This window comes from Eschrichtius robustus, chromosome 5 (genome assembly GCF_028021215.1).
Source record: "Eschrichtius robustus isolate mEscRob2 chromosome 5, mEscRob2.pri, whole genome shotgun sequence".
Taxonomy (NCBI): Eukaryota; Metazoa; Chordata; class Mammalia; order Artiodactyla; family Eschrichtiidae; genus Eschrichtius; species Eschrichtius robustus.
This window is the reverse complement of record NC_090828.1, coordinates 54532479-54548365: the sequence shown is the minus strand read 5'-3', so window position 1 is coordinate 54548365 and position 15887 is coordinate 54532479. Positions and strand designations below refer to the sequence as shown.

At 42.6% G+C, this 15887-nt stretch overlaps 1 protein-coding gene across 4 annotated transcripts in view; it reads right to left on the bottom strand.

Annotated features, from left to right (window-relative positions):
- The window catches only part of SESTD1 (SEC14 and spectrin domain containing 1), a 136839-nt gene extending 126752 nt beyond the window's left edge, over positions 1-10087 (bottom strand). For 2 of the 4 annotated variants that reach the window (XM_068544846.1, XM_068544841.1), the window contains exon 1: positions 9821-10087. The gene's annotated coding sequence lies outside the window, so the exon portion shown is untranslated. Of the gene's footprint in view, positions 1-8909; positions 8983-9457; positions 9574-9820 lie in introns of those variants that run through there. The other 2 variants (XM_068544844.1, XM_068544843.1) reach the window with 2 other exon arrangements.
- Positions 10088-15887: the final 5800 nt, after the last annotated feature.

The following is a 15887-nucleotide window of genomic DNA, read 5'->3' as shown; positions in this document are numbered from 1 at the left end:
GCATTCATTTATCTAACAAACACTTAGGGTACAATCCTACATGTGGGCACTGAGCTAAGCAAGCACTTGTGCCAGCCACCAGGTACTTAGAGCCTATTTTTTTAAACCCAGGATGGAACATGTACTTCCTTCCATAAGACAGTGTTGTTTTAAGTCAAGTTCTAATTTTTATCATTTATTATTTTTTAGGTCATATGCCAGGGATAAGAAATATTTTCTTTATCTAGAATTTGTACTGCCTTTATTCTAAGAAAGCGTACCGGATAATACTTATTGAATTTTTTTTTTTTTGGCTATTAAAAAATGCATTTGTATTCATTCATTCAACAAAGGTTAGAGTACCTCTTATGACATGTCTGAGCACAATGGTAGACAATGGATATGCAAAGATGAATAAATAACATGTGGCCTCTACCTACCCTCTAGGGAACTGAGAATTTCACAAACCTGCTATGTCTGATACAGAGTAAGTAGCACATAAAAACTGAAATATATACCTTAGTAATCCTGCACTTCAAAGTGAATCTGGCAAACTGCCCTGTTCAAAAATAAAAGTTAATTTGCGTAACCCAGAAATATCTTAATGTTTATGAAAACTGTGAAATTATTCAATTACTCTAAGGTTAAAGGGTATAAATTAGTGGGAAAATAGAGAACATGGAAGCTCCAAGGGAATAGACAGTGCGATGACTCAGTGAACAGTGGGTTCTAGAATTAGCTATGCCAGTAAGAAGCTGTTACTAGGTTTGTTTCCCCAAAGAAAATACGGAAATCATATCTACCTTATTAGGACAGGAGAAATCAAAGAATTTATTCGAAAAAGTATAACAAAACCTGGAGAACATGAGGCAGTGTGGCCACAACACCTGTTTTTTGTTGTTGTTTGGTCTCATTTATTTTCCCCCTACTCTGTCAATGATTAGCCAAGCAAATCTGCAAACACAGTTTAACTTCTGTATGCCTCATAAAGTGGCAAGAATGCAGGAAGCAGAGTCAGAAGACCTGAGTTTACATTCAGACCCTGACTCTTATTAACTCCATAAGGTTAAAAAATGAGCAAATTATTTAACCTCTTTGAACCTTAGTTTCCTAGCATTAAAATAGGGATAAACATTTTACAGTGTTATTTCAAAGACTAAATGAGAAAATACGTGTGAAAACATAAACTTACAAACTACGAATTTGGTTCAAGATGGCAGAGTAGAAGGACGTGCTCTCACTCCCTCTTGTGAGAGCACCGGAATCACAACTAACTGCTGAACAATCATCAACAGGAACACACTGGAACTCACCAAAAAAGATACCCCACATCCAAAGACAAAGGAGAAGCCAAATGAGATGGTAGGAGGGGCAAAATCACAAAATCAAATCCCATAACTGCTGGGTGGGTGACTCACAAACTGGAGAACACTTATACCACAGAAGTCCACCCACTGGAGTGAAGGTTCTGAGCCCGTCAGGCTTCCCAACCTGGGGGTCCGGCAACGGGAGGAGGAATTCCTAGAGAATCAGACTTTGAAGGCTAGTGGGATTTGATTGCAGGACTGGGGGAAACAGACTCCACTCTTGGAGGGCACACACAAACTAGTGTGTGCATTGGGACCCAGGGGAAGGAACAATTACCCCACAGGAGACTGAACCACACCTATCTGCTAGTGTTGGAGGGTCTCCTGCAGAGGCGGGGGTGTGGCTCACCGTGAGGACAAGGACACTGGCAGCAGAAGTTCTGGGAAGTACTCCTTGGCGTGAGCCCTCCCAGAGTCCACCATTAGCCCTACCAAAGAGTCCAGGGAGGCTCCAGTGTTGGGTCACCTCAGACCAAACAACCAACTGGAGGGAACCCAACCCCACCTATCAGCAGACAAGCGGATTAAAGTTTTACTGAGCTCTGCCCGCCAGAGCAACACCCAGCTCTACAACCACCAGTCCCTCCCATCAGGAAACTTGCACAAGCCTCTTAGATAGCCTCATCCACCAGAGGGCAGACAGCAGAAGCAAGAAAAACTACAATCCTGCAGCCTAAATCCTGCAGCCTGTGGAACAAAAACCACATTCACAGAAAGATAGACAAGATGAAAAGGCAGAGGGCTATGTACCAGATGAAGGAACAAGATAAAACCCCAGAAAAACAACTAAAGGAAGTGGAGATAGGCAACCTTCCAGAAAAAGAATTCAGAATAATGATAGTGAGATGATCCAGGACCTTGGAAAAAAGAATGGAGGCAAAGATCCAGAAGATGCAAGAAATGTTTAACAAAGACCTAGAAGAACTAAAGAACAAACAGAGATGCACAATACAATAACTGAAATGAAAAATACACTAGAAGGAATCAATAGCAGAATAACTGAGGCAGAAGAACGGATAAGTGACCTGGAAGACAGAATGGTGGAATTCACTGCTGTGGAACAGAATAAAGAAAAAAGAATGAAAACAAATGAAGACAGCCTAAGAGACCTCTGGGACACCATTAAATGCAACATTCGCATTATGGGGTGCCAGAAGGAGAATAGAGAGAGAAAGGACCCAAGAAAATATTTGAAGAGATTATAGTAGAAAAATTCCCTAACATGGGAAAGGAAATAGCCACCCAAGTCCAGGAAGCGCAGAGAGTCCCATATAGGATAAACCCAAGGAGAAACATGCCGAGACACATAGTAATCAAATTGGCAAAAATTAAAGACAAAAAAAAAATTACTGAAAGCAGCAAGGGAAAAACAACAAATAACATACAAGGGAACTCCCATAAGGTTAACAGCTGATTTCTCAGCACAAACTCTACAAGCCAGAAGGGAGTGGCATGATATACTTAAAGTGATGAAAGGGAAGAACGTACAACCAAGATTACTCTACCTGCCAAGGATCTCATTCAGATTTGATGGAGAAATCAAAAGCTTTACAGACAAGCAAAAGCTAAGAGAACTCAGCACCACCAAAGCAGCTCTACAACAAATGCTAAAGGAACTTCTCTAAGAGGGAAACACAAGAGAAGAAAAGGACCTACAAACACAAACCCAAAACAATTAAGAAAATGGTCATAGGAACATACATATCGATAATTACCTTAAACGTGAATGGATTAAATGCTCCAACCAAAAGACACAGGCTCGCTGAATGGAGACCCATATAAAAACAGTACCCATATATATGCTGTCTACAAGAGACCCACTTCAGACCTAGGGACACATACAAACTGAAAGTGAGGGGATGGAAAAAGATATTCCATGCAAATGGAAATCAAAAGAAAGCTGGAGTAGCAATACTCATATCAGATAAAATAGACTTTAAAAAAAAGAATGTTACAGGAGACAAGGAAGGACACTACATAATGATCAAGGGAGCAATCCAAGAAGAAGATATAACAATTATAAATATATATGCACCCAACATAGGAGCACCTCAATACATAAGGCAACTGCTAATAGCTAAAAAAGAGGAAATCAACAGTAACACAATAATAGTGGGGGCCTATAACACCTCACTTACACCAATGGACAGATCATCCAAACAGAAACTTAATAAGGAAACACAAGCTCTAAATGACACAATAGACCATATAGATTTAATTGATATTTATAGGACATTCCATCCAGAAACAGCAGATTACACTTTCTTCTCAAGTGCACGTGGAACATTCTCCAGGATACATCATATCTTGGGTCACAAATCAAGCCTCAGTAAATTTAAGAAAACTGAAATCATATCAAGCATCTTTTGTGACCACAACACTATGAGATTAGAAATCAATTACAGGAAAAAAACCGTAAAATACACAAACACATGGAGGCTAAACAATACGTTACTAAATAACCAAGAGATCACTGAAAAAATCAAACAGGAAAGCAAAAACTACTTAGAAGCAAATGACAATGAAAACACAACGACCCAAAACCTATGGGATGCAGCAAAAGCAGTTCTAAGAGGGAAGTTTATAGCAATACAATCCTACCTTAAGAAACAACAAATATCTCAAATAAACAATCTAACCTTACACCTAAAGGAATTAGAGAAAGAAGAACAAACAAAACCAAAAGTTAGCAGAAGGAAAGAAATCATAAAGATCAGAGCAGAAATAAATGAAATAGAAACAAAGAAAACAATAGCAAAGATCAATAAAACTAAAAGCTGGTTCTTTGAGAAGATAAACAAAATTGATAAACCTTTAGCCAGACCCATCAAGAAAAAGAGGGAGAGGACTCAAATCAATAAAATCAGAAATGAAAAAGGAGAAGTTACAACAGACACCACAGAAATATAAAGCATCCTAAGAGACTACTACAAGCAACTCTATGCCAATAAAATGGACAACCTGGAAGAAATGGACAAATTCTTACAAAGGTATAACCTCCCAAGACAGAACCAGGAAGAAATAGAAAATATGAACAGACCAATCACAAGTAATGAAATTGAAACTGTGATTAAAAATCTTCCAACAAACAAAAGTCCAGGACCAGATGGCTTCACAGGTGAATTCTATCAAACATTTAGAGAAGAGCTAACACCCATCCTTCTCAAACTCTTCCAAAAATTTGCAGAGGAAAGAACACTCCCAAACTCATTCTATGAGGCCATCATCACCCTGATACCAAAACCAGACAAAGATGTCACAAGGAAAGAAAACTACAGGCCAATATCACTGATGAACACAGATGCAAAAATCCTCAACAAAATACTAGCAAACAGAATCCAACAACACATTAAAAGGATCATACACCATGATCAAGTGGGGTTTACCCAAGGAATGCAAGGATTCTTCAATATACGCAGATCAATCAATGTGATACACCATATTAACAAATTGAAGGATAAAAACCATATGATCATCGCAATAGATGCAGAAAACGCTTTTGACAAAATTCAACACCCATTTATGATAAAAACCCTCCAGAAAGTAGGCATAGAGGGAACTTTCCTCAACATAATAAAAGCCATATACGATACACCCACAGCAAACATCATTCTCAATGGTGAAAAACTGAAAACATTTCCTCTAAGATCAGGAACAATACAAGGATGTCCACTCTCACCAGTAATATTCAACATACTTTTGGAAGTCCTAACCAGGGCAATCAGAGAAGAAAAAGAAATAAAGGAATACAAATTGGAAAAAAAGAAGTAAAACTGTCAGTGTTTGCAGATGATGTGATACTATACACAGAGAATCCTAAGGATGTCACCAGAAAACTTCCAGAGCTAATCAATGAATTTGGTAAAGTTGCAGGATACAAAATTAATGCACAGAAATCTCTTGCATTCCTATACACTAATGATGAAAAATCTGAAAGAGAAATTAAGGAAACACTCCCATTCATCACTGCAACAAAAAGAATAAAATAACCTAGGAATAAACCTACCTAGGGAGACAGAAGACCTGTATGCAGAAAACTATAAGACACTGATGAAAGAAATTAAAGATGGTACAAACAGATAGAGAGATATACCATGTTCTTGGATTGGAAGAATCAATATTGTGAAAATGACTCTACTACCCAAAGCAATCTACAGATTCAATGCAATCCCTACCAAATTACCAATGGCATTTTTTACAGAACTAGAACGAAAAATCTTAAAACTTGTATGGAGGCACAAAAGACCCTGAATAGCCAAAGCAGTCTTGAGGGAAAAAAGCGGAGCTGGAGGAAAGAGACTCCCTGACTTCAGACTCTACTACAAAGCTACAGTAATCAAGACAATATGGTACTGGCACAAAAACAGAAATATACATCAATGGAACAGGACAGAAAGCCCAGAGATAAACACACGCACCTATGGTCAACTAATCTATGACAAAGGAGGCAAGAATATACAATGGAGAAAAGACAGTCTCTTCAATAAGTGGTGCTAGGAAAATTGGACAGCTACATGTAGAAGAATGAAATTAGAACACTCCCTAACACCGTACACAGAAACAAACTCAAAATGGATTAGAGACCTAAATGTAAGACCGGACACTATAAAACTCTTAGAGGAAAACATAGGAAGAACACTCTTTGACATAAATCAAAGCAAGATCTTTTTTGATCCACCTCTTAGAGTAATGGAAATAAAAACAAAATAAACAAATGGGACCTAATGAAACTTCAAAGCTTTTGCACAGCAAAGGAAACTACAAACATGATGAAAAGACAACCCTCAGAATGGGAGAAAATATTTGCAAATGAATCAATGGACAAAGGATTAATCTCCAAAATACATAAACAGCTTATGCAGCTCAAAATTAAAAAAACAACCCAATCCAAAAATGGGCAGAAGACCTAAATAGACATTTCTCCAAAGAAGACATACAGATGGCCAAGAGGCACATGAAGAGCTGCTCAACATCACTAATTATTAGAGAAATGCAAATCAAAACCACCACGAGGTATCATCTCACACCAGTTAGAATGGGCATCAGAAAATCTACAAACAACAAATGCTGGAGAGGGTGTGGAGAAAAGGGAACTCTCTTGCACTGTTGGTGGGAATGGAAATTGATACAGCCACTATGGAGAACAGTACGGAGGTTCCTTAAAAAGGTAAAAATAGAATGACCATATGACCCAGCAATCCCACTACTGGGCATATACACAGAGAAAACCATAATTCAGAAAGACACATGCACCCCAATGTTCACTGTAGCACTATTTACAATAGCCAGGTCATTAAAAAAAAAAAAAAAAAGAAACTACTATAAATTAAACAGACATTTTTCCAAATAAGATATATAAATGGCCAATAAGAACATAAAGATGCTCAACATCATTAGCCATTAGGGAAATGCAAATGAAAACCAAAAGATACCACCTCACACCCACTAGAATGGCTATCTTCGAAAAGACAACTTTGACATGTGTTGGAGAAAATGCAACCCTCATACTTTGATGGTGGGAATGTAAAATGATGCAGCAGCTATGGAAAATAGTTTGGCAGTTCCTCAAACAGTTACAGTTACCTTGTGACCCAGCAATTCCACAGCTAATTATATACCCAAGAAAATCGAAAACACATGTCCACACAAAAACTTGTAAATGAGTGGTCATAGCATTATTACTCATACTAGCCAAAAAAGTGGAAACAACTGAAATGTCCATCAACTGATGAATTGATAAACAAAATATGGCATATCTATACAGTGGAATATTATTCAGCCATAAGAAGGAAGTATCTTGATACGTGCATAACATGCATGAAACTTGGAAACATTACGCTCAGTGAAGACACAAAAGGCCACATATTGTGTGATTCCATTTATATGAAATGTCCAGAATAGGCAAATCCGAAGAGACAGAAAGTAGACTGGTGGCTGCCAAGTGCGGATGAGGGGGAACGGGAGTGGCAGCTAATGGGTACGAGGGTTTCCCCTCAGGATGTTCAAAACGTTCCTTGAATTAGTGATGAGGTTTGCACTACCTTGTGAATACACTAAAACTACTAAATTGTACATGTTAAAAAAGTGAATTCTACAGTATATGAGTTACATTTTAATAAAAGAAAACTATTCTAGAAATTTAAGTTTCTGCTACTTTATTTAATTTTGACCATGTTGGGTCTTCGTTGCTGCGCGTGGGCTTTCTCTAGTTGCGGCTAGCGGGGGCCGCTCTTCATTGCGGTGCGCGGGCTTCTCACTGCAGTAGCTTCTCTTGTTGCCGACCATTGGCTCCAGGCGCTTGTGCTCCAGTAGTTGTGGCAAGCAAGCTCAGTAGTTGTGGCTTGCAGGCTCTACAGCGCAGGCTCAGTAGTTTTGGCGCACGGGCTTAGTTGCTCCTCGGCATGTGGGATCTTCCCAGACCAGGGCTCGAACCTGTGTTCCCTGCATTGGCAGGCGGATTCTTAACCACTGCGCCACCAGGGAAGTCCCTCTGCTACTTTTTAATAGTTAATATCCTTTTTTCAGGAGGTTGTTCCTGCTGCTTGTAACAGCTATGAGAGCTCTTTGAAGTTAGATGTTACACAGATGAATGGTATTTTTAGTAAAGTGAAACTACTAATTATGCCAGAGAAACTTTCTGCAGATCAGATTAATTTGGTATTTTATTTCTTCAAAAGAAAAGTCCTTATTAATATCGTTTGTTTTTAGGGAGTAGAGAGAGGTTCAAGGAGTCTTTATACAGTACATTAAAAAAAAAAAGGGCAAAATACAGTATTTTGTTTTTAAATTAGTGGACATTTAGTTTTCAGACATGCCTATCAATCAACTAAAACACAAGTAGATGGAACTTTGCAACCTCTACCTCTTTCCAGGTTCTGCATTCTGCTGTCAGATTCTAGGTCCATCACCAGCTCCTTCCAATTATTATTCACAGGAGTTAAAATGCTTGGTAAACTCTTTTAAGTGCAATCAATTCATTCCCTAATGCTGGGGAATTTACAGAGTAGGCCCAATTTTTAAGGTTAAATTTAGTCTAGATTGAATAAATATACAACAAAATGATTTCCTCGAATTTGGAATACAAAAACAATCTATAGAGTTGTGTAATGCTTTCTAAGTACTTTGGGAATTTTTTCCTGAATTTGGTCATGGGGTAAAGACAGTCACTAACTTTTGTCCACACAAAGTATTATGTATAAAAGCTTCCTGGTTCTAGAACAAAGAAGTACTTTATTGCTCAAAGCAGAAGGCAGATATTTTCCTTCCATTTAGTATTGTTATACTAAAATAGCATACCAATGAAACCAGCTAGGTAACAGCATGACCCAAGGTATGTAAACAAAGATAAATTGTTCTTTATTTTGTATTCTTCCTTGGGGGGAAGAAAAAGTTTCTCACATCTAAGCAAATAAGGTTCATCAAGCCACAGTAAAAACTACGGGTTACTATTTCCCCATATGGGGGTATTTTGAGTGGTGATCTTAATTTGAGGGTCTGCCAACCTATGCTAGCATGCATGGTGCGTATACTTGGCACAGACAAAATGCGAAGAAAAGAGGCGACCTGTCAAACAGCTGTATCGAGTTACTCCCTCAACAGCGCTTCCAACTTCTTGGGTGATGTCTGTGTAAGAGAGAAAGATGTCAAAGCACCAAGAAGAGAACCACGGCGGCAGTCGCAGCAGCAGCCAGGTCCAAACGGTGCATCCCAGGGTGAAATGCCACAGGAACCCTCAAGAGCCGGCCAGACTGCGGTTCCTTTCCAATATTAGTCTACCTCACATACAAAAATAAATACACAGCCAGATAACCCTGCCAACTCGCTCTCCCTTCCCGTTGAGACTCCTCCAAAGGCTGGAGGGATGTTAACAGCCCGCAGGCCCGGGAGAAGCCAAGCCCCACGCCCCGAGGGAGGCGTCCAGGAGCCTCGGTGCAGCCCGGCGGCCTCGGGCGGGCGTCCCCCACCCGCCGGCCAGGGCTGGTCACCGGCCACACAAAGGAGCGAGCCGCGGGCGCTGGACACGGGGTCTCGCCCGGGAGCCGGGCGCCACATCTGGTCCCCGCACGCCGGGTGGACAAGACCCGCCGGAAAATAAGGATTAACGCCCGTACCTGTTGCACTATTCGGGTCCCTTTCACCCAGAAATGAACAAGGGCGCTCAGGAGGGGAGACGCGCGGGCCGCCCGGGCTTTGCGGGCCGCGACCGCACCCGGCAGGCGGCGCGGAGGCAGGAGCCGCCCGCGGGGCTCCCACCTCTGGCGCTTTGTCTGCGGTGGCGGCGGGGGCTGCGGCGGGGGCTGCGGCGGGGCGGGGGCGCCCCTCCCTCAGACGCGCGGCCCGCGCTGGGGAAGAAAGCCGGGCCCGCCGCCGCCGCCGCCGCCGCCGCCTCCGCCCGCCCGCGCTCCCTGCCCGGCCGCTGGGCCTGCGCGCTCCTCCCGCCCGGGCCACCCGGGCCGCGCGGCGGCCACACTCACCTGGCTGGCGCTGGCGCTGGCGGCCCGCCGTTCCGGGGCGGTGGGGAGGACGCGGGGACGCGAGCGGAGGCGGAGGGCGAGGCGGGAGGAAGGCGGACTGAAGGCGGAGCGGGCCCGGGCGGCGGTGGCGGCGGCAGCGGCTCCAGTCACTCGCGGCAAATCGCGTCCCGGCCCCTCTGTGCGTCAGGCAAGGGGCGGCGGCGCGGGAGGCCCGGCGACCTCCCGTCACCCTCGGCCCGACTCGCGTCCGCGCTGCCCCGCGCGCGCCCGGGTAGCGGCGGCGCAGCGACACCGCCCGCACTGGAGGGGGCGGGGCTGGGAGTCCCACGGAGGCTGGGGATTGGGGGCTGGGCGAGGAGGGGGCTTCCGACGCCACCAGGCGGACCCCGATCTCCTCACCACCCGCCGAGCTTCCAGCTCCCAAGCCCACACACAGGCAGCGTGGGGTTATGGAAGGAGAACTGGGCCTAGAGTCGGGAAGCCTGGACTTAAGGACACCCCCTCCCCTTGACGCCTTGCCTGTCATTTGTTTTCTCTGTCCTCATACTGAAATATATATGTTCGAGTATATAGTCTCCAAGATTTTCAAAATTCTAACGTTGTCATCCTGGGTTTGTTGGGATTCCTTTACCCCCAAATACCCACTGCCAGGAGATGCCAGGAGATGCATCTCCCACACAGAGATGTGTGATGTGTCTGAAGGATAAGGCAACTGCAGGGGAATGGGTTGTAGTGAGGAAGAGCTGGATTCAGGGCATTTGTTTTCCTTTGGGGATCTTTCCATTGGATAGTCCAAAATTTATCCACAAATGGCCCTCTGATAATGGCTACTTCCCCATCTTCACCAACACTAGTTATTTTTCTCCAAATGTAGTGACTACAGAGTCCTTGTTCTTCCAATTTTCTTGCGCAAATCATTTTTATGTCATTTCCTGAATTCAGTTCAAAAGAGTCATCAGCTAATACACACAGGCTCAGGGCAGCATGTGTTCCCAATCTCAGGCCTTACTTATTACTCACTGTGCCACTCAGTTCAGTATCACCTAATTTCTTTAGGGAAAAAAATTTACCATTCCAACAACTAGGCAACTAAGTTTCTCTCTGCTAAAGTTCTCTGACGAAAATCCCAAGGATTAATATTTCCTCTTATTTCTATGACTGATAATGTCTCCACTACATCAGCCTCTGCCACCATTTAGGTCAAGCCTTGCTAATTTCACTTCTGCTTGTGTTCCAAAGGATTGCTAGGAATGCCCCAAAAACACAGAGCCTCCCTCTTCAAAGGCTTTCCACCTGGATAATCAGTTTCAAGCAATTACCGTGATATCCAAGGACATTTATGATCTGATCCACAGATCTTCAGCTCCAGCTTTAATTCCCACCACATCTCACACACAAGGCTCTGTCTCTGGGCCTTTGTATATTTTCCTCCATCTGAAATTCATCCCTCATTTAACCGGGTGAACTTCCAGTCTCCTTCAAGATAATAAAGATAATGCATCTTTTCCTCCGTGGAATCTTCCCTGACATCCTGTCCTTTTTCCACCCTCACATCCTCACCCCACACACTTACACTGAATTATTCATTCTTTTCTGCTTTCATGGAAACTTTGATCTATTCTCTATGATAAACCTTAGCACTTTCTTTTTTCCCATTGCTTTGCTTGGTGGTCTTTTCTTACTAGACTGTGAGTTCCTTAAAAGGATGGAGATTTTTGTCTAGTTCATTTCTGGCTCTCAGACATAGCACAGTACTCAGCACTATGAAGGTTTTCTTTAAATATTTGTTCAAGTACTGATGTCACTATTCATTCCAACAAATAGATGTTGAACGTCTACTCAACAAGAGGGAAATACAGTGCAATCCACAGTCCCTGCCTTTCTTACTTAACCTTCCACAGTATTGTGTTCTTCCTTCCTTTACCATGTGGCATTCTCTGTTTATCATTTTAAACCCTCTCCTATTACCACTCGCATTCTTGGCTTGTTTTAATAAAGCAAGTTCATGCCAAAGAATCTATTATAGTAATTCACCAAATATCCCTGCCCTTCCTCTTTCCATACCCTCTTGTTCCACAACAGTGTGGACCCAGTTATTAGATAAGGGGCAACTGTTGCAACAGAAAACACATTAGACTATGAATGCAGAGAACAAAGTTTGGGTGCTGTATTTTCCAATAACTACTAAATGAACACAGCTCAATCACTTAAATTCACTAAGCCTCCCCTCTGGAGTTCCTTTGGCTCTATGATTAGGCTTCATTTCTAGTACTTTGTTAATAAGGTAAACATATCCTTCTTTATATATGTATAAATTGAAGGGACAACCAGATCCTTGCAAAGTAGCTGTCCAGCATACGCTTGAACTCTTGAGCGATAGGGAACCACTCACTACCTCACAACAGTATTCATCTTTGAACAGCCCTGCTAGTCCCTACTTTGAACTGAAACGTGTCTTTTTGTAGATTTGGTAGGTAACGATGGTATTAGTAGAAAACACCACTGGAATTGAACTCCGAAGTGGTGTGGTCAGATCGTAGCTCTGTAACTTCTAGCTGTATGACTTTGGACAAGCACAAAACAGCTCCAAGTTATGAGTTTGCTCAACTCTAAAAGGGGGAAATAATAACACCTTAAATCATTATCATTAGTATGAATACAATTGTATTAAAGTACCCAGTGAATCTGAATCTGGTACTCAGATGTATTGAATACAGAACAGCCCAATTCCCCTTCCATACACAGCCTTTAAACATCTGAAGTCAGCAACCAGAGCATGTGCCTTCTCACACCAGCCTCCATACACAAGCCCCATTCATCTCCTCCATACACTTTCATCTAAACATACCCTAGTGCCTCTTACAATGTGGCATCTAGAACTGAGTCCAGTATTCCAGGTATACAGAGAAGAAGAGAGAAATAGTTTTCTATATTCTTATGATGTTTCAAAATTCAGCTTGTTATCACATTCATATTTTTCTACCACCCCACACTGTTCATAAAACAAACAAAAACCCTCGAATCTTTCTTAGGACTTTAACACATACACACCTGTAAAACCATATCTCCTCCAACCTGTATTTGTGCAATTTGTTTTTGGAGACTGAGTGTGGATCTTTGCATGTATTCGTCTTAAATATCACTTTGGAAGTTCTGTACCAGAATCCCCTGCCAAATAGAAATCAATGTGAAGTAAGAATAACATTTGAAAGACATTCAGGACTCGGGGGTGGGGAGAAACACAAAAGCACTTTAAGCGACTCGTTCTTAAATTCCTAAATTCTCCCCTACAACTTCCCTTAGGCTTTTTATTAAATGCCATATTTAAATGTCATCTGAAGTTATATAACGTCTCACATTCATTTCATTTTATTTTTATAATAAGTTAATATTTTATGTGCATATGTTTCCCAAACATCCTTCTCTGGAACTTCTGAAGAACTCACTGAGATAAGGCAGACCTGCACTGTTAATGCAGTCTTACTGAAGCTCAGCAGGGTCAGGGAACTTGCTGAACACTCACTCTGCACCAAAATAGGCTTCTTCGGGAAAATGCCCCACCCAAACGCCCTGCTGAAGGGGTGGCCCCAGGCAGTACTCTTTTGTGCCTCTGTGGACTGCTCCTGGGAGGGCATCTGACCCGTTAAACAGCCAATTCACACCCATTCAAAAATGACCTGGGGAAAAAACTCAATCCAAAAAAGCTGGTCCAGGGACTTCCCTGGTGGTCCAGTGGTCGAGACTCCGTGCTTCCAATGCAGGGGGCGAGGGTTCGATCCCTGGTCTGGGAACTAAGATCCCACATGCCACGTGGTGGGCCCCCACCCAAAAAAAAAAGAAGAAGAAAAAAGGGTTGGTCCAATCAGACAATCAACTGGGGAAGCTGGACCCAAAGGGAGGCACAGATGGTGGCCATGGGTGAGAAGGGCTCTGACACATCACCAGTGAGCAGAAGATAATGTCAGCCAATGACTAAGCAGAACACATCCATTCACTCATCTGCTCAAGAAATATTTATTAAGAATTTCCTGTTTTAGGTTCTGGGAATGCAGTATGGACAAAATACACAAAAATTCTGCACGGACCTTGCATTCTGGTAAATGGGACAGGCAATAAACAATAAATAAGTAAATCAAATATTGTATTAGAAGGTGGTAAGTGTTGGATAAACATTATGCAGGGCTGGGAACTAGGAAGTGCCAGGGGCTGGGGTACAACTTTCAATCACAGGAATAGGGAAAGCCTCACTGAGAAGCTGACATTTGAGCTAAGGCTTGAAGGAGGTGAAGCACTGAGCCTATAGTAAAGAATCTTGAGGGAATCAACTGGTAGCGTGCCGATCAGGAAGCAGACACCAAGAGAAGACGCAACCCAGGCAACCCAGAGAGCAGGGCATTCAAAATCTAGCTGGGATCTTTTTAAAAACAAATTGTTCCCAGCACTTCCCCAGGTGTACTAGACCTGAGCCTTTGCAGATGGGACCTCAAAATCTGTATTTTTAAAACACTCCTCAGGTGACTGGGATGCTCCAGCAGGATGAGAAGTCCTACTGATATGCTGGGTTCTGAATATCCTTCAAATTCTGTGTTCCAAAAAGCCCAATTCAATGGGCATTCCTCTCCTCCTAAGAAGCTTTGTTGTTCAACTTTCCTGTTATTCCTAGGAAGGAAGCCGGATATCATGGCTGAGATTTCAGTTTTTCTGAGTTACATATATATTCTTTACAAACCAAACAAACAAGAACAAACCCCAACACCCTCTTCCCTGAGGTCACATGTTTGGGTTTCTATATTTTGCAACCAAAATTGCCTAACAAACCACAGTCACAAAGCTGTGAGATGGTGCCAAACCTGCAGCACTGAGCTAGTATTCATTCTGCAACTCTTGCCTTTGGGGGTATTTAGCACTTCAAAATCAGTATTTGAAAAATTGTCAAGGTACTGTATTTTTTTTTTTAATTTTATTTATTTGTGTATATATGTATGTATGTATGTATGTATGTATGTAATTGCTGCGTCGGGTCTTCCTTGCTGCGCGCGGGCTTTCTCCAGTTGTGGCGAGCGGGGGCTACTCTTCGTTGTGGTGCACAGGCCTCTCATTGCGGTGGCTTCCCTTGTTGCGGAGCACGCGCTCCAGGCGCACAGGCTTCAGTAGTTGCGGTGTGCGGGCTCAGTAGTTGTGGCTCATGGGCTCTAGAGCGCAGGCTCAGTAGTTGTGGCGCACGGGCTTAGTTGCTCCGCGGCATGTGGGATCTTCCCGGACCAGGGCTCGAACCCGTGTCTCCTGCATTGGCAGGCGGATTCTTAACCACTGCGCCATCAGGGAAGCCCAAGGTACCGTATTTTTAAATCTAAAGATATATAGCATTTATTTTAATAATGTACGCTTAATACGTTAGTGAATTTTTAAGAAAAATCTTTAATAATTTTATTTAAAAATTACTTTGAGTACTTATTTTATTAATTTTTGACATTTTAATTCCAAGCTCAAAACTTCTTTCACTGAGGAAGTTAAAAAGATCTGGTATTTTTTAAAACTGCAGGGCTTCCCTGGTGGCGCAGTGGTTGAGAATCTGCCTGCCAATGCAGGGAACACGGGTTCGAGCCCTGGTCTGGGAAGATCCCACGTGCCGCGGAGCAACTAGGCCCGTGAGCCACAATTACTGAGCCTGCGCGTCTGGAGCCTGTGCTCCACAAGAGAGGCCACGATAGTGAGAGGCCCGCGCACCGCGATGAAGAGTGGTCCCCACTTGCTGCAACAAGAGAAAGCCCTCGCACAGAAACGAAGACCCAATGCAGCGATAAATAAATAAATAAATAAATAAATAAATAATTTTAAAAAAAAAATGTACTTTTATGGTTCTGAAATTGTATAAATAACTCTTTTAAGGGCAGGGTTTTGTTTTGTTTTGTTTGCTTTGTTTTGTTTTGTTTTGCCACCTATTAGTTCATCATCTAGGCCAATGTATTTGGAGTCCTTTAGACAACAGAACTTTTTCCAAGGCCAACATAGTTTGCATTCATTTGTATCAGGTGGGGTTTTTTTCCCCCAATGACACTTTCACACA